Below are 21,277 nucleotides of genomic sequence, written 5' to 3'. Positions count from 1 at the left end.
CTATGTCACACAGCAACTCAGTTTGCAGAATCTACCCGGGACTTCTGGTGCTGGCCAGGGCCAAGGAAGTCCCTACCTTAGACCTCTCTCACCAATTGCAACAAAACACAAAAGGCCACTGTCTAAAGACTGAAATTATCCAGTGGATTGGCAAGGAGGGGCAGAACTCAAAGACGCTCGCTGGTACATTTTTAGGCTTCTGTCCCTCTTTTATGATCCAGCTTTCTCCCGCGGTGGCCCCAACACGAAACTTGCAAAAGTGCAGGCAGCAGTAACTCCAAGGGAAGCCCATTTTTGTAGACAAAGAACAGGGAAAAAAAAGCGGCCTCTGTGAGTCAGAGAGTATCTCTCTATCTTCTTTTCTGAGAACAGAAGAACATTAAGGAAACCAAAAGCTGGTTTTTTGAGAATATAAATACTATTAGGGCCCATGAGTGAGCCAAAGCCATACTCACTTTATGACCTCAAATGCTTTTAGTAGCGAACAAGAAAGGTTATAAATAAATGAATCAAGCATTCAACTCCGGAACAGTTAGAAGAAGAAAAATAAAACAAGTAGGAGGAAAGAATTAGTAAATATAAAAGCAGCAACTGCCTGAGTTTAAACCTCAGTTTCACCACTTGTTAGCTGCATGTCCTTCGGCAAGTCACTTAATAATTTTGTGATTTGGTGTCTCCATCTTTAAAATGAGATAGCGTCATCCCTAACTCACAAGGTTGTTATGAAGATTAAGTGAGCCAATATCACTTGCGATAGTACTCAGCACAGAGTAAACACTATAAATGCTATTGTACTTCTCTACTGCTATTGTTACTTTTAGATTTCTGGCAAGTCTTATTAAGAAAACAGAAGAAATGACACAGAAATACATCATGACTAAGATGGACGTTTTAAAAGAGAGAAATACAGAGAAAAAAATTTAAAATTAGAAATGAATACTCTATCACTTTATGCTGAAAAATCAACTTTTCTAGGTAACTATGATTTGTATTTCAGGAAAATATATATGACTCACATGGGCTCGCTAGGAAGAAACCAGAAAAGACTAATAATGTAGCAAATAAGATTAGGCAGTTGTCAAAGGCCCTAGGACCAGATGGTTTTACAGATGAATTAATAAACATTTTAGGAATAGCTACTGCCTAAATTCTTTCCAAAAATTTTAAAGTACTAAAATGCATGAAAATTTCTGGTTCATTTTATGAATCTGTATAATGTTGATACCAGAAGCAAATAAAGTACAAAAAAATGAAAACTTTGTTGAAAAATCTCACCTAGATATGTCAGCAAATAAAAAATCTAAATAATATATCAACAAATAAGAAAATCAAGTAAAAAAAAGTAATATATTATTATCAGGTTTATTCTTGGAAAGCAAGGTTAGTTTAACTCAAGAGTGTGGGTTTTGGAGGCAAACCACCAGGCTTTGAATCTGGCTTCACCACTTACCAGAAAGTGACTGAGTGACCCGGGTAAGTGATGTGATTTCTCTGTGGTTGCTTTCCAGTTTGTAAAATGTAAATAATAATCTTTACTTCATCGGGATGCATGGGTTAAATGAAAATCATTCATTTGAAGAACTTAGCCAGGTAGTTGGAACACAGTAAGCGCTCAACATGGCTAGATATTAGTATTAAAGTTTAATGTACTATTAAAACCCCTGGATAATGCAGCTGGCTTGAGTTCTCCACTCAGCTCAAGTTTTTGAATGGGATCCACTAAATGTCTTAATTTCTGAATGAGAAGAGTGCAGAGGAATGCAGGGCAGGGTGGGAAACTCAAGGAGCACGGGGAAGAGGGTGTGTCCCTGTGTTTCCAGTATTTTTCCAGCCCAATCTCCCTAAATTGGTTTGAGATAATTAGTATCAAATAACCTAGGGATTTCTAGAATTGCTTCTATCCTAGAAGTCTTAGCCAGCCACAAAATTCAGAATGGTCCCGGTGGATATTTAAGTCATAGCTGCAAATAACCACCAGGAGGCAGCAAACTACAGCCAAAGCAGAAGCACACTGGATAACTCAGCCAGACCCTGGGAGCACCTGGCCGGATGGCTGCAGTTTCACCCTGTATATTCCGCAATCATGCAATCCTGCAGTTTGCCCCACGGAATATCTTTAAGCAGTCTTACATTGATTAAAGACTATTTGTTCCATCGCCCAACATTCTTTTTCTGGAAATCACAGGAAACATCACACTTACTGTTGACACATTAGAGCAGCACCTTACACGCCACCCTGTTAGAACACTGTTCCAGCAAATGTTAACAGAGTAAGGCATGAAAAAATCCAAAAGGTAGGTGGCTAACTCAGTTGAAGATATGTTAGTTAGTCTTGGACATCCGTAAGGTATATCAGCATCAACTTTTCTGAGTATACTTGAAATAAAGCAACGACTTTGTCTCGGTTTTACCTAGCATATGCTAAAGTTATTTGGGCCCAGAACATTTTTCTTTCTCAGTAAAACTATTAGCATCCTGCAGACTAGTGTTCTTTAAAGGTTAGTTTTGGATGCATCACAATCAAGTCTTCTTCTTCAACAGCACCTGCTGTCACAACGGCTACTTGCCCACATTCTGAAGCTGCCAGCCAAGAGACCAAGATAACAAAGAGAAGGAAGGGGTCTATATATCAGCAAGGCACAGGCAAAATGATCATTTCACAGATAATGTGTTTGTCTACTCAGAGAAGCCAAGTGGGTAAACTGAAAAACTTCAAGAACAGACAAAATTATCATTTCACAGATAATGTGTTTGTCTACCCAGAGAAGCCAAGTGGGTAAACTGAAAAACTACAAGAACTAATCAGCCCTAGCCGGGTACTCAGTTGGAGCGTCGTCCTGACATGCCAAGGTTTTGGGTTCAATCCCCGGCCAGGGCACATACAGGAATCAACCAATGAATGCATAAATAGGTGAAACAACAAATTGATGTTTCTCTCTCTCCTCTCCCTTCCTCTCTCTGAAATCAATAAAAAAAATTTAAAAACTAATCAAAGCATTGAATGAAGCGAGTGACACAAGGTGGTAAATGTACCAAGACAAATGTCTGTCCCGTCTGTCCTCTACACCAGCAGTAACAGGTTAGAAAGCATGGGGGGGGGGGGAGGATACATGCCAAGATGTATGCTGAGGGAAATTAAAAAGAAAAAGACAAATCAATGGAGAAATGGATCCTGTTCTTGGACTGTATTGCAAAATTGTTCACTTTCCTTCAAGTAACCTATAAATTTGATGTGATTTCGATAAAATCTCCACAGGAATTTTTTGTCTTGAGAAATTGATTCTACGGTTCATCCAGAAGAGTGATTGCGCAGAAGGTTCCCGACCTCACAAGATGTGGCTGGGGCTCAGGAACTCGCCCCTGAGAGAGGCATGTGGGTACCTGGACCCCAAAGGAGGTCTCCATCTCGACGTCACTCGTGAGCTTCATAGACACTTCCAACTCCGCTTTAAAAACCTGGACACAGGATCTTCCCCACTACTCTGGTCCTTCTCCGGGTGTCCTCTAGTCCAGAGAGTCACCACCGTGTTTCCCGTGGGGCAGGTTAGAAGTCAGAGGTCCCCTCTCCCCTTTGCTCTCTCCCATCCCACATGCCAAACTGACCATGAAGTTCAGCTGATTTTATCTCCTCTAAATATTTCTTGTCTCTGTCCACTTTTGTCCGCCTCCACTGCCATCGCCCTAGTTTAAGGAATTGTCACCTCTCACCTGGACCACTCCAATAGCCTCTTTGCAGGCACTCTGCATAGTGACCTTTAGCGAATGCAAAGCTGACCAAGTCACTCGCCTTCCAAAATCTCACGACAACAAGGCTCTGCGTGGTCTGGCCTCTGCCCGCCTCACCAGTCCATCACCACCTACTTCTCTCCTTGTCCTCCGGACCCCCGACCCACTGGCCTCCCTCCACCTTCTGGAGTACGTACCCGCAGTCCGCCTCAGCAACTGTGCGCATGTGCCGCTCAGCCAGGGCCACTGCAGTGCACAAACCAGGAATACAATCATTTCTACGGGAGTGACGCCCCCTAGAGTTGGGCAGCAGGAGCAGCTCTTACCTCTCTGCTTTCTTCCGTTAATGTTTCTTCACCCTTCAGAGCTCTCAGCACAGCACTAATTCACCAGGGAAGTCCCCCCTAGCCGGACCAGGTCCACTGTCTGCTGCTTGCTTTCATTGTTGCCATCCTGTGTGGCACTCACCACAATTGTTTATTGTATAATAATTTTAAGGCAGCTTTATTGAGATATAATCTATAGAGAGTAAAAAGCATGCCCCCTAGGGTCCCTCCCCGCCCTGCACCAAGTCCCTGGAACCACTGATCTGATTTCTACAACTACAGCTTTGCCTTCCACAGAATGTCATAGAAATGGAATGTATAGTATGCAGCCTTTCGAGTCTGGTTTCTGTCTCTGAGGGGCTGTAGAATAATCGAGAGTGTGCTCCCCTTCCCGAGCGTGAGCCGTGCACAGTGAGCAGCCGCGCCCGACGCGGTGGCTACGGGACCACCATAGCCTTCCACGGTGTTTCTCAACATTGTTTTCTCATTACTGCTCCTCAAAGGAGGCGATTTTAACTTCATTTAAATTCTTCCTGATGAGAGAAATTAAATACTAAGAACTAAGGTGTTATTGGGTAGGGTTGAGCTTTGGGCGACCACAAAACATTGGAATAGCTAAATATCATTTTACCCTCCAAGAATAAATTTCCACCCCTTGAGGGTGAAATCACCCCCCTTGAGCATGCATGGCCTAGCACATAGTAAGTGCTCAATAAATGTCTGCACATTAATGAGAAACCACTTGCAGACATTGCCACCTGGGGGCACCTCCCAGGAGAGCCAGCTCATCTCACTGGCTTTCAGGCCAGGCTAGGAGTGAGTATCCACCCAGAGGTGGGAACTCCCTTTTCCTGAAAGCTTCACCCCTAACTGCAGGGCGCCGTGCTAGTTGGTTTAAACGTGGAGCTCAGCATCCACATGCTCAGGACATAATCGGATTGGTGCTTTTGAAAGTCCATTCTGGCTCCGGAGAGGGAGGAGGACTAGAGGAAACAAGAGGGATGGGGAAGCTGATAAGAGGCTGTTGTAGTCATGGCAAGGGATGATGGTGGTCTGGACTCGGCGAGTGGCAGTGGGGATAGAGACAAATGGATGTCCTTGAGAATAATTTAGAAAGTAGGATCAACACACTTGGTGATGACATAATTGTGGAAAGGGGGAAGAAGGGTGAACATCCATATTTCTCACCTGGACATCTGGGGAAGTGGCGGTGCCATCTACTAGGTTTGGACACCTGGTTGTAGGGGCTGATGGTGGCATGAAGTTCAGTTAGGGACCGTTAAGGCTGAAGTGGCTTGGGGTTACCCAAGTGCAATGTCTGGTTGGCTATTGGGTATGCAGGTGAGAAGTTCAAGAGAGCTATCTGAGCTAAAAGTGAAGATTTGGGAACGGTCGATGTAGATGGCAACACAGGCCACAGGAGCGAGTGACCTCTTCCAAGAGCGTGTAGCGCGAGAAGAAAAGACGGTGTGGGGCAGACATCTGGGGAGCAGCCCAAAGGACAGGCACAATCGTGAAATTAACTATTGCTCCAGCATTAATATCTAGGTTGTATTCAGTTTTGTTTTTTTGTCATTGTTGGTTGTTTTTTGTTTATTTGAGGCGTCTTTTTTTTGCTGGTATAAACAATGTTGTCATGAACATCTTTGTGCAAAATATCTCTGTGCAAAGAGTTTTTTCTGTTTTTAGAATTGTTTTCGCCCTGGCCGGTTGGCTCAGCGGTAGAGCGTCGGCCTAGCGTGCGGAGGACCCGGGTTCGATTCCCGGCCAGGGCACACAGGAGAAGCGCCCATTTGCTTCTCCACCCCTCCACCGCACTTTCCTCTCTGTCTCTCTCTTCCCCTCCCGCAGCCAAGGCTCCATTGGAGCAAAGATGGCCCGGGCGCTGGGGATGGCTCTGTGGCCTCTGCCCCAGGCGCTAGAGTGGCTCTGGTCGCAATATGGCGACGCCCAGGATGGGCAGAGCATCGCCCCCTGGTGGGCAGAGCGTCGCCCCATGGTGGGCGTGCCGGGTGGATCCCGGTCGGGCGCATGCGGGAGTCTGTCTGACTGTCTCTCCCCGTTTCCAGCTTCAGAAAAATGAAAAAAAATAAAATAAAAAATAAAATAAAATAAAAAAGAATTGTTTTCTCAGGATAGATTTTAGAAGAAAAATGATTAAAGGATTAGAACATGTCGATCGTGTGATGTATTCTGTCACATTGCCTTCCAAAAGGGTATCAGCGAGCCTTCCTGTCACCAAAATACGAAAGTGTGGGTCCATCCATACATGAAGTCTTTGGTCTTTCTCTTAATTTATGCTAGTTTGATAGGAAAGGGAGGGAGAAAAGGAGGGAGAGAGGGAGGGAGGGGGCAGGTGGATGGAATCCACAAGATTTGGTGATCGATGAGACACAGAGTGACGACAGAGACGTCAAAGATGAGCCTTAGGTTGCCCACTGGGCCCCCGGGTGGATGCCAGGGCGGACAGTTAGGAGGAGAAACTGGTTTGGCATAAAGGCGATGAGTTCAGTTTTGGCTTCTTCTGATGTGAGGCATCCAGAATGTCAGGTACCCGAGGGTCATCGTTTTATAGGTCTGAAGCTCAGAGAGAGACTTGGCTTCCAGAGGGATAGGCAGAAATAGCAGCTCCTGATCCAGAAGCGGAGTGGAACATTCAGCGCAGAGGGCACGTTTCAGGGAACCCCAGGACCCTGCATCCCATCCTCGCGCTGACCGCTGATTCCAGCTGCAGCTGTGACGGGCAGTTCCATACAAGCTGAGACTCCCCCTCGAGCGGACCACATTTTATAAGAGCACTCTGCATGTCTTTTCCCTTCTCCCAAGCCGTGGCTGTACTGAGCCTGGAAATGCAGGGAGCTGGTGCCTCTGTGGACACCCTTCCCCCAAGAGGAGACAAGAGCCAATGGATCAGCGCTCTGCCCCCATCCTTGGGGAGATAATTTGGGGGGATGCTCTGTACACTTCACAGAGGCCCTGGAGGAGCCAGCCCCTGCTGCAGACGGCTGCAGTCTCAGCATTGCCTCCTGACACTCCCCTTTCCTTCATCTCCTGCCCTGTTGCTCCTGCTTCCTAGGGTCGTATCCCAAATAAGCTACCTGCACCCAAGCCCCTGTCTCAGACTGTGCTGCAGGAGGCTGCAGGACCCTGGGCCTCTGTGCCCTTTGCCTACCTGCAGGACTGGGCTGGTCAGCTGTTCCTCTAGTAGGGGTCAGCTCTTTTTGGGAAGGTGGAAAAACACTCAGTCTAAGCTGACCAAAGTCAGTCTGCTCGTTTCTGGAATCCTGACCCTGAGCCCTCCTCCACAGAGCCCAGGTCTTTATAAAACAGTCTCCCGGACGGTGCGCAGTCTCACTCCTCCAGACAGGAGAGGGTGGAGGGTGGGAGGCAGATTTCCAGTCCAGGGCGATGCTCTCCCTGAAGGCGATCAATACCCCGTCTGTTTTACCCCCCCAAGCCGAGGAGCAGGGCCTCACCCAAACCCAGGGGGGTCCTCCATCCTCATCTGAATGTCCTCCCATCCCATCTCAGTCTCACAGGCTCAAGCCACTCACCTGTCCTGGACCAGCTGCAACAACGCCACCTTCAGGCCATCATGGAGAAATGTATCCTCTGAACCCTACCGGGTATGGTACCTGGGTTAGTCTTTTAGGCTAAGGGGGGCGGGCGGGCGGGTTTTACAATTGCAGGCTGAGCGCTGATGTAAAATGAGCGTGGCAATACCTCCAGAGTATGAGGATAGAGAGAAGCATATAACTCACCTAGAATGCGCCTGGTACCTGGCAATGGCCCAGTGATCAGTCCCAAGGCTGAATGACATACCTGTTTGCCTGGCTTGAAAAATCCCAACCAACCAACCCACAATTTGTGGGGGCTATGAGCCTCCAGAAGTCCTTGTCCCCCTTTCGGCTTTTGCCTTGGACCTCAGAGGCACGGAATTCGATGGCTCCCCACCGTCAGTCCAGCCAACAATCATTACGGCCACACTGAGTCCTCTTGTGTTTCTGTTTGCTTTGTTTTCGCCTCTTCCATCCCCCTCCTTGAACCCCCTTCCTCCTTCCTCCCTTCCTCCCTTCCTCCCTTCCTCCCACAGGCAAACATCCTCATGTTGTCAGTGGGTGAATGTGTGTGCGTAGCCGTGAAAATACATATATTGCAGCACATTTAAGTAGTATTTGCCAGACATCTTGTTTGGCATTACATTTTTACGATCTGCACATCGTTCTAATTCATCCCACTGAATTGCTGCATGGTGTTCATCATTTGCATATGCCCCTATGATTTATCTATTCCTTTATGAGTAGGCATCTTGGTTGTTCCCATCCCTTGGCTATTACTAGCAAATGCTTCAGGGAATACCCTTGGGCGAGTCTCTCTGTCTCCTGGTGTGACGTATGCCCTGTGAGAGAGGCCGTGGAGTGTGTGCCCAGACGTAGAATTACCGGAGTGTGGGGTACATGCTCTCCACCACAGGCGCCCCGGTTCATACTCCCCCTAGGACAAGGGTTCCTGGGTCCCCATATTTCACCGTGTGTGCCCCATCTGATAGTTATAAAGTGGAGCTCATTGTCGCCCCTGCTCCTTGTCACCCCTGGCTGTCCCACCTTATATGAAGGAACTGATAATGCCCCTCTATGCTACTTCCTCCAGTATCTTTTAAGACAAAGGGTTTCCACTGCTAGATGACCCCACATCTTATCACTTGCTATCCTCCATGCATAAAGCACCAACTCGGTCACAGCCAGCTGAACCAGGGATGGTGTGTGAGCCTAAAGCCGTACCGAGGTGCGTGGCCAGCCCCAAGATGGCCCTACGTCACCCCATCGAATGCAGCATGCACACTCAGCACCTCTCTCCGGAAGTAGAAGTGTGTGGCAAACAGCAGCAGTGTGGGTGGCTTTCTTTGGGCTGTTGACCTGACCCACGTTAGCAATTGCCTTGGTTGTCTCTCAGGCGTGAGGAGCCACTGTGGCATAGGACAAACTAGGGTGTGGGATTGGGTGGCAGTGTCTCTTTCAAGCTCACATTTCCCCAAATCTCTGAAGTGCTTCTGCATACAGGGTTTCAGAGTCACAGGCTCTGTGTTCAAGTCCCCACTTAGCTGACTCTCAGGACTGTCGTAGATGACAGAGACACGCTACGTGGGGAGTGCTTAGCAGGGTGCCAGACATAGGCTAAGCCTCAAAAACAGCTGTCTGGTCATAGTAGCTGTCCATGATATAGCAAATACATTCTCTAGTTTACAGACTATAAAAGTGACTCTCAGAGAGGCTGAGCCCCTTGCAGGAAAGCAGAATTCAAACTCACATCTATCTGACTATTTCTGTCTTCCCAGGCTGCCTGACCTCATGGACTCCCATCCTCTGCCAGAGCCTTGGGCCGAGTCCAGCCCTAGATGGTGGAGCTCCAGGCCCTAGAGTCTGCCCAGGGTGGGCAACAGGCCCCCAGGCCACCTTGGCAGGAGTCCCTCAGGGAGTGGGAGGCCCGGGGCAGGCCCGGACCTAGGCGGGGCTGCAGGAGGCTCCCAGGTGCTGGGAAGGTGGCAGCCTGGCCTCCCTCCAAGTACATTCAGAGCCAACCCAAGGGAAACCCCAGTTCTGTCCGTGCCAGCACGCCTGGGGCACAAGCACTGAAGACATTAAATATTAAACATGTCGGCTGGCTTCCAAGCTTGGTAATTAAAACTCTTATTTCATATTTTATACAGGATGGACAGGGAGGTCATGGGGCTGCTCCAAGAGGTTTCATAGCTTCCTTGTTCACAGACGAAGTGGCTCTTCTGTGGAAAACGTCCCTCTCACTTGGGACCCACACTGCCCTATTTATAAAGTGATTTCCTGGGAGGGCAGGGAGTGGAGGTCGGGAGGTGTCTAGGGTACAGGATCATTCAGGGCTCCCAGCGGGGTTTCAGACTCTCTCTCTACTTCTCCAGAATGGGTCTGTGTTCTCAGGAGCCTGCGGAGGGCTGGACCCCGGGCTCCGCACCCCTGCCGCAGTGGCAGCCTGGGAAGGGGCTAGTGCTGGAAATAGGGTGAGGGAGGAGCTCGGAGGCAGGACTGGAGGGAGGGGCACAGGGAGGGGGAAGCCTTCCCTTAGCTTCTAGCGCCATCTGCTGACAGTGTGGTGAACTGCAGCTCTCCCACAGGCCAGCGGGAGATCAAATTGGAGCTCTAGGCTCCATATAACAGAAACGGGATCAAAGAAAATCGGGCCTGGTGCTTTGGGAAACATTTTAAAAACACAAATTAGGTTTGTGAATTGTTCATTCTGCTATTCCTTGGGGTCAAGCGATAAAGATGACTCAGACTTGGACCTCTAGGGCACTGTGTTCGAGTGCCCCAATCCAGCATGATAGCCAGGATGTGCATGGTAACCATGGTAGCTTGTAGCTTGAGTGTCAAGTATGCGTTGACCACTGGACTGCATGCTTTATGCGAGTTATCTCATCGTGGCAGCTGTTTTCATGCTGCATGCCCATTTTACAGATGAAAACACTCAGGCTGAGAGAGAGACCCCCAGCGTCCTGGGACACTCTTAAGAACAGCAGGTATCAGGTGTCAGGACTTACTGCCAAGCTATCATAGTTACGATGCGGGCTGAAGAGACCAGAGGCGTATCCTTGCGCAACACAGGATGAACGGGGAGCAGTGGGGGCAGGACACGGCTTTCAGCAGGGGCTTTGATTTCCATGTCTTCTGTCTTCCGTAGGTGCTTTGAGACAATTACGTCTCTATAGTGGGGGAAATGGCACCTCCAATTTCACCATATGTCACAATACAAACGGTGTGCAGGTCTCAGGAAGAGCTGGAACCAGGAACTGAAGGACGATCAGGAAGCCCATGGCTCCTCCCTCCTCTCCTCCTCCTTCTTTCATGACCATTACTGAGCGCATTATAGGTGCGGGGCCCTGTACTAAGGGCTTTCTGGGCGCACTCACTGTGTCCCTACAACCTTCTGAGGCCAGCATTATTATACTCACTTTACAGCTAAGGGAGCTGAGGCTCAAGATGCGGTCCTTTGTCCAGATATATAATGTGCAGACGGTGGGGCTGGGATTTCAACCCAGGTAGAATAGTTCCAGAGCCCACTGTGTTCGAGTGCCCCTTCTAGACACAAGAAGTTCTCCGTGGTGTGGGGAGGGACTGGGGGTCTGACGGCTGGAGGGTGGACCGGGGCAGACCAGGAAAGGTGGGGAGGGACTGGGGGTCTGACGGCTGGAGGGTGGACCGGGGCAGACCAGGAAAGGTGGGTAGAACCAGGCTATCAGCGGCCTAGCGTGTCCCCTGGGGAGCCTGCCTCCTCTTCTCCGGGAGGATTGGGGAGCCAGGGATCCACATTTGCTCCTTTGCTGTAAAGTCCTCCAATTCCCATGCAGGATCATCCCAGGCCAGCAGTTTTGAGAGGACTGTTCAGACACAGGCCAATTCCCTTCCAGCCTTAATCATTACTTCTTAGGCCTTAGAGGTGACTCAGTTACATCATTCCTGCCCAAGTCGTGTCCAAATCTGGCCTTGCCGGATGCCACACCAGGATAAAGTGGAGAACCAGGAGGTAGGCTAGCCATATTATTGAATAGTTTGAATGTTCTGGTTGGGAAAAAAAACCAAAAAAAAACAAAATAGAAACCCACTTAAACTTGGCTAATGACCCCAAAGTGGAAATTCCATGGTTCAAACAGTAAAAATCAGAAATGCCATCTGGTCCCAGGAGGCCCTTGAATCAGAATTAGAGACCCAATGGGATATGAGTGGTCCACCCCTTCTTTTTGCACCCTTCCACTGTGCCCTTCCTTTCTTTCCCAGTCCCCACAGGGCCACGCCAGGACAAGGCCAGTTGGGTATCCCACACGCACCTCAAACTCAGCATGTCTCAAGCTAACCCCACTATCCTTACCCTATGTCCCCATCCAGTGAGTGGCACCCTCACCTGTCCAGTTGACCCAGTCACCAATGCCAAAAATCTGGGAGCCACCCAAGACTCCTCCTGCTCCCTCACTCCCACATCCAAGTCACCAGATCCTGTTTATTCTTCCTCTGAACTAGCCCTCAAATGGGCCTCTTTCTCTAAATTCCATAGCCACCCCTGTAAACATCTCCCACATGGACAATGGCAGCAGCCTCCTTATAGCCCCTCCTCTGTCCCCCAACACCCCCTTTATGGGACCCACCATCTGTCGAGGTTGTGCAAAATTCTGAGGGCACAATTCACACTCTTGGTCACTAGAGACGCATGTCTTTATGTGACTTTTCCCACAGATGGCAGTAAAATGGCTGGAGCAATGGGCATCTTTTTCTAATTCTCACCAAGGTGTTTATAGCCTGTCCAGGTCTGACTGTGCATCCTTTATCTCTGGGGATGGTGGGACCTGGCAACTAGGCTGTGTCCCCTTCTGATCTGTGAGCCCCAGTTGCCAGGGACGACGCTGGAACAACTCAGTGGGGGTCCCAGCATTTAGCACAGCGCCTGGCACACAGCAGACCCTCGATGTTTATCAAGCAGAGGAATAAATGAAGATCTGGGAGATGAGAGAGGAGTAGCAGGGCAGAGTACAGAAAGGTGGGTGAGCGGGGGGCAGGAGGGAGAGGAGGCACAGCCGGGGGGCTTCCAGTCAGGAGCCAGGCTCCCATCTCCATCATTTCCCCGCTGTGTGACTTCCAGCAAGTTACTTCCCCTCTCTGTGCCTCAATTTACTCATCTGTTTTTTGGGGTTTTTTTAAGATAAGAATAACACCTTTTTAGGGGGTTAGTAGGAGAATGCATCAGGCTAATGTTTGCAAAATGCTTAGCAGTATACAAGTGTTTGTTGATGGTAGATAGATAGATAGATAGATAGATGATAGAGAGAATGAAGGAAAGATGAATAATTTTGTTTCTCTCTCAAAGCCAGAGCAAAAGGCAGGCGCTCCAGAGAAGCAGCTGCTGGAGTTCCCCATCCGAGAGGCGGAAGGCAGTGGAGCACTTTTACTCTGGAAATATATCGGCGTAAGAGCATCAAGACAGATGCCCCAGCTGGTAAGAATATCTCGACGAGAGGGTATTGCATTAGCATACTGTCAGTTAAGGAATTATAGCTGTTAGGATACCAGCTTCTGCACAATAAAATGATTTTTAAAACATTTTAAAAAGCCGATTAAAACATAATGCTTTGTTTAGTTACTGCCACAGAATGTTTTGTTTGCAAATTACAGCCTAGTGGATTTAATTTACTTTCTGCTGACACCCATATTAGACATGACGGACCAGGCCGGCACCGCAAGGCTGCATAGCGGCACCAAGGGGACAAGAGCTGATGGGCTCCACTACTGAGCCTTGCTTGGAAGAGAAGCCAGGGCCGGGCCTCCTCCCCACCCCTGGGACCCCAAGGCTCCAGATGGCCAGCACACAGCAACACTGCCCTAGGCTCTTCTTTCCATGTAGGCTTTGGGGCTTGGCAGGACCTTGTGCTGAGAGCAGAGACTCAACTCTGGTCTCCAAGGACCAAGTTCAACCAACTGATGGTTAACCTGTCTCATATCACAATTTCTAAAGCTACAAGCCAACATTTAAAAATCAGTAGCTCTTACTTAAAAATCTGGATGTTTTGCTACTTTTCAAAACTGGGAAGAACTAGCAACACTGGGCTGTATTGCCGTGGCAAAGAGAAAGGCTGAAGGGAGAGGTCACGTGCTTTCCAGTTTGTCACAGTCCCTACCATTCCCTACCGCGTCCCTCAGAGTTAGAAGTTTGCGACTCCCTCAAATACTGTTTGCTGGTGGATGCGAACTGTTGTTTTCCTTTGGGTAGAGAAACATCCCCCAGCCCCATAGATCTCATCCAGGGTACCAGCAGGAAACAGACAGCGCGCTCAAAGCCGGGGAGCTGAGGAGAGTTTAGTAACGGGATTATTTATGAAGGTATGAACAGGGTTTAGGAAAAGCAGCAGGGACTGATACGGTGCCCCAGTGCTGTAACACCTGGAGCTGTCACCACCTGAGGTCTGAAGGGATGTGGGGAGGGGCCCTGGGGAGAAATCGCTACTGATGGAGCTGAGGTTGGACCAAGGGCCGTGGCTAGCGATGGAGACTCCCCGTGAACGGAACCTGGGAAAGAACCCTCCAAGTGCCCTCTCCTCCTCCCACCAGTTTCCTCCTATGCCCCGCTGGTGAAGCTTCAGTGGTCAGACCTGGAGCCCCGAGAGGGGCAGTCAAAGGGCAGCATGTCCTCCTCTCAGCCCCTCAAGACCCACCACCAGATCCTGCCCTCAGCACCTAGGGGTGGAGCTTTTGGGGACTCCCTCTCCCAGATTCCTCATCTGTAAAATGAGGACAATTGCAGAAACAACTGCATGAAATTATAAATATTCAATATGATAATAAATGTAAAGGGCTTAGCACAGCACCTCCTACAGAGTAAATGCCCAGAGAGTGAGTATGAAGGCCATTGTAATTCACTGGGCTCAGACCTATAAGGCAAAGACACTATACTTGCCTGAGAGTTAGAGCTATCCCTAGTTTCCTAACTGCATGCCCACCCACACACAACCTCCACCCCTGGTAACTGGACCACGCTCTTCATTGGTCTCTCTGCATGCAGGTTCACGTACCACCATTCCAACCTCCACATGGCAGCCAGCATAATCTTTCCTTTTTTCCTTCTTTTTCCTAGTAAGAGAAGAGAAAATAGACAAACTCCCACATATGCCCCAAGTGGGATCCACCCAGCAACTGTCTGGGGCCGATGCTTGCAACTGAGCTATTTCTAGCACCTGAAGCAGAGGCTCCTCAGAGCTATCCTTAGCGCCCGGGGCCGATGTGCTTGAACCAATGGTGCCATGGCTGCAGGAGAGGAAGAGGAGAGAACAAAATAGGGAATGGGGAGGGATAGAGAAGGAGATGGTCACTTCTCCTGTGTGCCCTGACCAGGAATTGAACCCAGGACATTTATATGCCAGCTAACATGCTACCACTGAGCCAACCAGCCAAGGCTCAGCATGATCTTTCAAAACAGCCCTAAATGTTTTTTACTCTCAGCAGAAACTTCCCCACCACTGCACATTTCCCTTGTCTTCAGAACCAAGGTCAGACGCTCCATGTGGCTTATCAGACCGGCAGTGAGCAGACCCCTGGCCTCGCCTCCAGCCTCATCTCCAGTACGCCTTTCTCCAAGCTCCTTACTCCCACCAGATCAAACTATTTTCAGTGCCTGCAACATATTATGCTTGCTCTCATCTCTGGGTCTTTGCCCGTCCCCTCTGCCTAGAATACACTTGTCCCAGCTCTTGAATTGGCCAGCCCAGCCTTTAGACTTCAAGTTGGATGTTACTGTTTTGGGGAAAGCCCTCCTGGCCTCTGAGCCCAAGTTAGGGGCCTCCGCCATGCTCCTGCGGCCCCCAGCTCCCACGCTGCATTTAAACTGCCTCTTTACCTCTGTTTCCCTGCTGCACCGTGAACTCTGCAAGGGCAAGAGCAGTGACTGTACCATTCACCGCCGAATCCCGTAGGCTGGCCCGGGGCCTGGGCTGTTGCAGACTCTCAGTCAACATTTGCTAATTGTATTGGTTTCCTACTGCTGCCATAATAAATTACCGCAAATGTAGCAGTTTAAAGAACAAGAATTTGTTATTTTATAGTTCTGTAGGGCCATCCTGGGGGGGGGGGTCAAAAGTCCGACATGGGTCTCACCCTTTCTGGAGGCTCAAGGGGAGGATCCAGTTCCTCGCTTGTTCGGGTCGTTGGCAGGATTCCATCCCTTGCACGTTAGGGAACTGGGGGTCTCCGTGCTGGCTGTCAGCGGAAGACCATTTCCAGATACTGGAGGCCACACACATTCCTTGGCTTGTGGCTGCCTTCCCCCCTCTTTAAAGCCAGAGACAGCAGGCTTCAGATCTCTCCTCCTTGTTCCAGCTCCTCTCTCAGACCCAGGTGGGTAAGGCTTGCCACTTTTAAGGAGTCATGGTATCAAATTGGGTTCACCTCGATAATCCAGGATAATCTCCCCTTCTCTGGGTCTGTGACTTTAATCACATCTGCAAAGCCCCTTTTGTCCATGTAAGGTAACATATTCACAGGTTCTGCAGATTAGGATGTGGACATCTTTTGGGAGCTATTATTCTGCCTAATACACTAATAAATGAAAGTTATTGAAAGATCAGCAGAATGTTAGAAACAAGCTTGGATGGAGGCAGGCCACCCACAGCTAGAGAGTTGGGCCAGAAAGGTGGAGGAGCTGAGTTGGTGGTCCACAGGGAGGGTGTGGGACCAAGGGAGGTAGGCGGGGTCCAGAAGGGAAGACCCTTCTCCACGAAGATAAGGATCAAAGAAGAACTCTTTAGGGCCACTGATGATGCAAGGTCAAAAAGAATTCAAGTGCCAGGTAGAATGGCAGGGCTGTGAGCTTAACTTCCTTTGGACTAGAAATTGATCCTCCTCCCAGCTGTAACCTAGATTTTAACCAGACTCCCAGTCCCTTAAAATACAAATAATGTCAGCTAAAACCACCATCCCTTCTCCCGAGAAGGACTCAGTGTGCTTTCTAGACGCCTGCAAGTAGCCAGGGTTTGCCTCTCAGTGGTCACCTCTGCCTCTAAGCGCCAGCTTATGCTGAATTTGTTCCATTTCGGTCTCTCTACCTCATCATCTCCAAAGGAACTTGACCCTTCTTTTGGTGTACACACACATGCACACGCGCGCGCGCGCGCACACACACACACACACAACACTCCTGCGGGGTCTTTGTGGGTCTAACAACGTCTGTTGAAACTCTAGGATGACAGAGGGGAGGTTGAACATCACAAGCATCCAAGCAAAAACTCCTCAAACTTACAAATTAAATATATTTTGTCTCAAATGAACTTTCATGCTTCCTGCAGCGGGGAGTTCTCTCTGGCGACACCACAGAGCTCCCTGGCTTCTCTGTCCCATTCATCTTTCCTCTTCACCCCTCTCCCCAGGATGGACTCCTCCGGGTCCTTCTCATGCTGATACAGAGTCCCGGAGATACAGAGGGAGTTTTTGGTCCCAGCCCTCCACCCCACCCTCTCTCCTTTACCAAGTGACTTTGCACTTCCCCCACTAGACGTGGGCTTTCCTGTCCCTTGGCTGTGGGCTCAGCTGCGTGACTTGCATTGACCAGTGAGACGTTGACAGTAATGACTGGAGCCAAAGCACGAAAGGTGCTTGCACAGCGAGGCTTGCTCTCTTGTACCTCTGTATTCCATGAGAAGAGCTTTCTTCGGATAGCTCCCGTCCTTTCTGCTGGGACCCAGAATGAAAACACATGGGAAGACCAGATCCCAACTTGCAGGGAGGAGCCAAGTCCAGCTGGACCTGCAGTTTGAAGCAGACTGCCCAGTTGAGCCCAAGTTACATCTGCCATCCTTAACTGACACTTGAGAATAAATAACCTGTTTTAATCCCCTGAGTTTGGGGGTAAATTGTGTGTGTGTGTACATATGCACACATACACAGTTCTCATCAATCTTGCCAGGTACCTGTCAGTTTTATTAGTCTCTTCAAAAATCTAACTTCAGGCTTTCTTGCTCTTCCTTATTGTATTTCTGTTTTCTGTTTAATTAATAGATAATCTTATTGTTCCTTCCTCTTACTTTCTGGGGGCTTATTTTGTTTCCTTTTCCCAACCTTTTAAGTTTAATCAATGAACTCGTTACCTTTACACTTTTCTTCTGTTATAAGAACTGGAGCATATAAATCTCCCTCTGCAAGCTCTTCTTGCTGATAACACTGATTTGGAATGTGGTATTTTCATTGTCCATCAAGTCTAAGTATTTTTAAATTTTCATTATGGTCTCTTTTTTTAACCTGTTAATTATTTTCATGTGTGGTTTTAAATGCCCAAATATAGAGAATATTTTGACTTGTGGGGAGGTAAAATGATACAATTATGGTGGGAAAGAATTTGACAATTTCTTACCAAATTCAACATATAAATACAGTCATCCCTCTCATAGGATTTCATTAAGGTGAAATGAACACTTAAAACCTGTAGCTTAATTTCTAGAGTGGTTTTCTATAGTATAAAATAACTGGAAACAACTCACATGTTGTTCAACTGAAAAAATGAATAAACAAACTGTGTTGTGTTGATATACTGGAATGACATTCAGCAATAAAACAGAACAAACTGCTGATGCCACATAACATGGATTAATCTCAAGTGTATTATATGCTAAGAGGGAGAAACCAGACTCAGAAGACAACATAGTATATGATTCTATTTTGAAACAGGCAAAACTGTAGAGACAAGAAACAGACAGGGGGTTCTTTGAGGGAGGGTAATCCAGAAGGTAGAAGAAAATTTTAAGTCACATATCTGATGAAGAACTTATATCCATAATAAATAAACAACCTCAAAACTCAACCATAAGAAAGGAAACAATCCAGTTTTTCAAAGGGGTGCAAAGAGCCCTGGCTGGATAACTCAGTTGGTTAGAGCATTGTCCTGAAGCATAGAGGTTTCCAGTTCAATCCCCAGTCAGGGCACATAGAGGAACAGATGTTCCTGGCTCTCTCCTTCTCACTCCCTACCTCTCTCTAAAAATCAATGAAATAAACATTAAAAGGGGGGGGGGACAAAAGACTTGAGCAAACACTTAACTGAAAAAGATACGTAGATGGAAAATATGCACATGAAGATCATTCAACATAATCAGTCATTAGAAAAATGTAAACTAAAGCCACAACGAGATATCACAACATATTTATTAAATAGCTTTTAAAAACTGTCAATCCTATGTATTAAATCAAAGATGTGGTGGGCAGTACTAATGAAGTCCACAGTCTCCACTATGATGGTGAATGTGTCCATTTCTTTTTTTTTTTTTTTTTTTTTGGTATTTTTCTGAAGTTGGAAATGGGGAGGCAGTCAGACAGACTCCCGCATGCGCCATACCAGGATCCACCTAGCATGCCCACCAGGGGGCAATGCTCTGCCCATCTGAGGCTGTTGCTCCATTGCAACCAGAGCCATTCTAGCGCCTGAGGCAGAGGCCATAGAGCCATCCTCAGCCCCCGGGGCCAACTTTGCTCCAATGGAGCCTCGGCTGCAGGAGGGGAAGAGAGAGACAGAGAGGAAGGAGAGGGGGAGGGGTGGAGAAGCAGATGGGCGCCTCTCCTGTGTGCCCTGGCCAGGAATCGAACCCAGGACTCCCGCATGCCAGGCCGACGCTCTACCACTGAGCCAACCGGCCAGGGCCTGTCCATTTCTTTTTATGGTTTCATCAATTTTTTTCTCTAGACTGTACTTTGAAGCCATATTATCTGGCTTCAACTTGGAATTATTATGTTCTTGTGGTGAGTCAAACCTTTCTCATTCCAAAATAGCCTATTTGTATTAGTCATCTTCTGCTAAGTTAGGCTGCAGTCTGTGTGTGATAGCAGGAAACCAGCACTGGCTCTTAAAGCACCCACCTGCAAGTGACACATTTCATATTACATTAGTCAAAGAAAGCCACAAGACCACACCTACATTGAAAATCTCAGTGGTTTACAACAACAAAGGTTCATATTTCACTCATCCTTTGTGGATCATTTGTACCTTCTTCATTCCATGTTATCTTCCTTCATTCAGGGATCCAGTCAGAAAGCGTGTCCCCATCTGGGACATGATCTCCTGTGGCAGAAAGAAAGAACAATGGTCTTAAAGCTCAGCTCAGGAGCACACACATAACTTCCACTCACATTTCAGTGACTGAGCATGAAGTCCTCCAGCTGGGAAGTAGGGGCCTCCTACAGGGACGAGCAGCAAACTATTGAGAACAATGACACAATTCACTACATTATTTCTAGCAATGCTTTTTGCCCTAAAGTCAGCTTCTCCCATGTGAATATACCAAACAGACCCAGCAGAATTTCTTTCACCATTCTTTTACTTCAAATTTCCTGGCTTTGTTTTGAATAGTGTATAGTTTGATTTTTTCTAAAAAAAAAATCTGATGCCACAATTTATCTTTTAACTAAAACATTTTGGGTTTTTAAGATATATATATATATTTTTTTTTGATCACTGATACATTTGAATTTATTTTTCCACTTTACTTTGTGTTTTGTATTTTTCCCAGTTTTTATGTTCTTTTGTTTCTGCATTTATTTCCTTCCTTTTTATTTTTCCTTTTCTTCTTTTTTTTTAAATGTTGCTTTTCTTCAGGCTTAGTTGATAATTATCCTTTCAATGGAAAACCTCAAAATTTTCTCATTCAAATTTTATTAAAAGTCTAACACTAATCAATAATTTAATGGACAATGCAAAGATGTTAGACTGATTGAACTAACAACTTACATTCTTCTATTACTCTGTATGCAAACTCTTTGCCATAATTCTTCATAGCTCCCCCTGACTATAACTCTGGATTCTGCTATGTGACTTGCTTTGGCCAATGACATGTAAGAAGAGTCTTGGGAATGTGCTTGTGCATTTCCATTTGCTCTTTTGTGTCCCTGCCATTGCCTTGAGAACTTGTCCAGCTACCTGGCTTGTGAGTAGGAGGCCCATGAGCAAAGTCAAGGCCCGCAGCCAAGGTCATCATAGATCAGCTGATCCAGGACTTGTAAGCAAGCCCAGCCAACCTCAGCAGAGCTTCCTAACCCACCCCAAGAAGATACCAGGTATGTGAGCAATAAACAGATATAATTGTATGCCTCTAAGGTTTTGTGCTATTTGCTATGCAATAGATAACTGATGCACATTTTGTAATTCTTTAACTTCAATAATCTTCATACTTTATATACTATCATTCCATTATTTGGATTTTGCCTTTTATAATCCCACAAAGTATAAATTGTTCTCATTCTTTGCCCTTGATGTTTGTTTATATTTACCTATATTTGTTATTTTATTTGCCTACCCATCCTTATTGTTCCTTGGACCTTCCTCTTAGAATCATTTTATTTATTTCTGAAATATATCTTCTAGAAGATCCTTCAGTTAAATTCTGTTGGCAGTAACTCTTTAGTTTTGTTGATTTGAAAACTATTATGTTTTCATTCTTGAAACATTAGTTTGCTAGGTATACAATTCAAGGTAGACAGTTATTTTCTCCCATCACATCAAGGTGATTACTTCATTAATGATATTATTTCATACTGTTATCATCACTCCCATTCTTGCCTTTGAACAGTCAGGAGTTGATATCACTGTCATTTCATTGGAGATTATCTGCCTGTTTTTAAAATCATCTCTTGTGCTTAGATGTTCTGCAGTTTCACCATACTGGAATCTGGGTTTTCTTTTTC

This window comes from Saccopteryx leptura, chromosome 2 (assembly GCF_036850995.1).
Source record: "Saccopteryx leptura isolate mSacLep1 chromosome 2, mSacLep1_pri_phased_curated, whole genome shotgun sequence".
Taxonomy (NCBI): domain Eukaryota; kingdom Metazoa; phylum Chordata; class Mammalia; order Chiroptera; family Emballonuridae; genus Saccopteryx; species Saccopteryx leptura.
The sequence above is the reverse complement of the archived record's forward strand: the minus strand, read 5'-3'. Positions refer to the sequence as shown.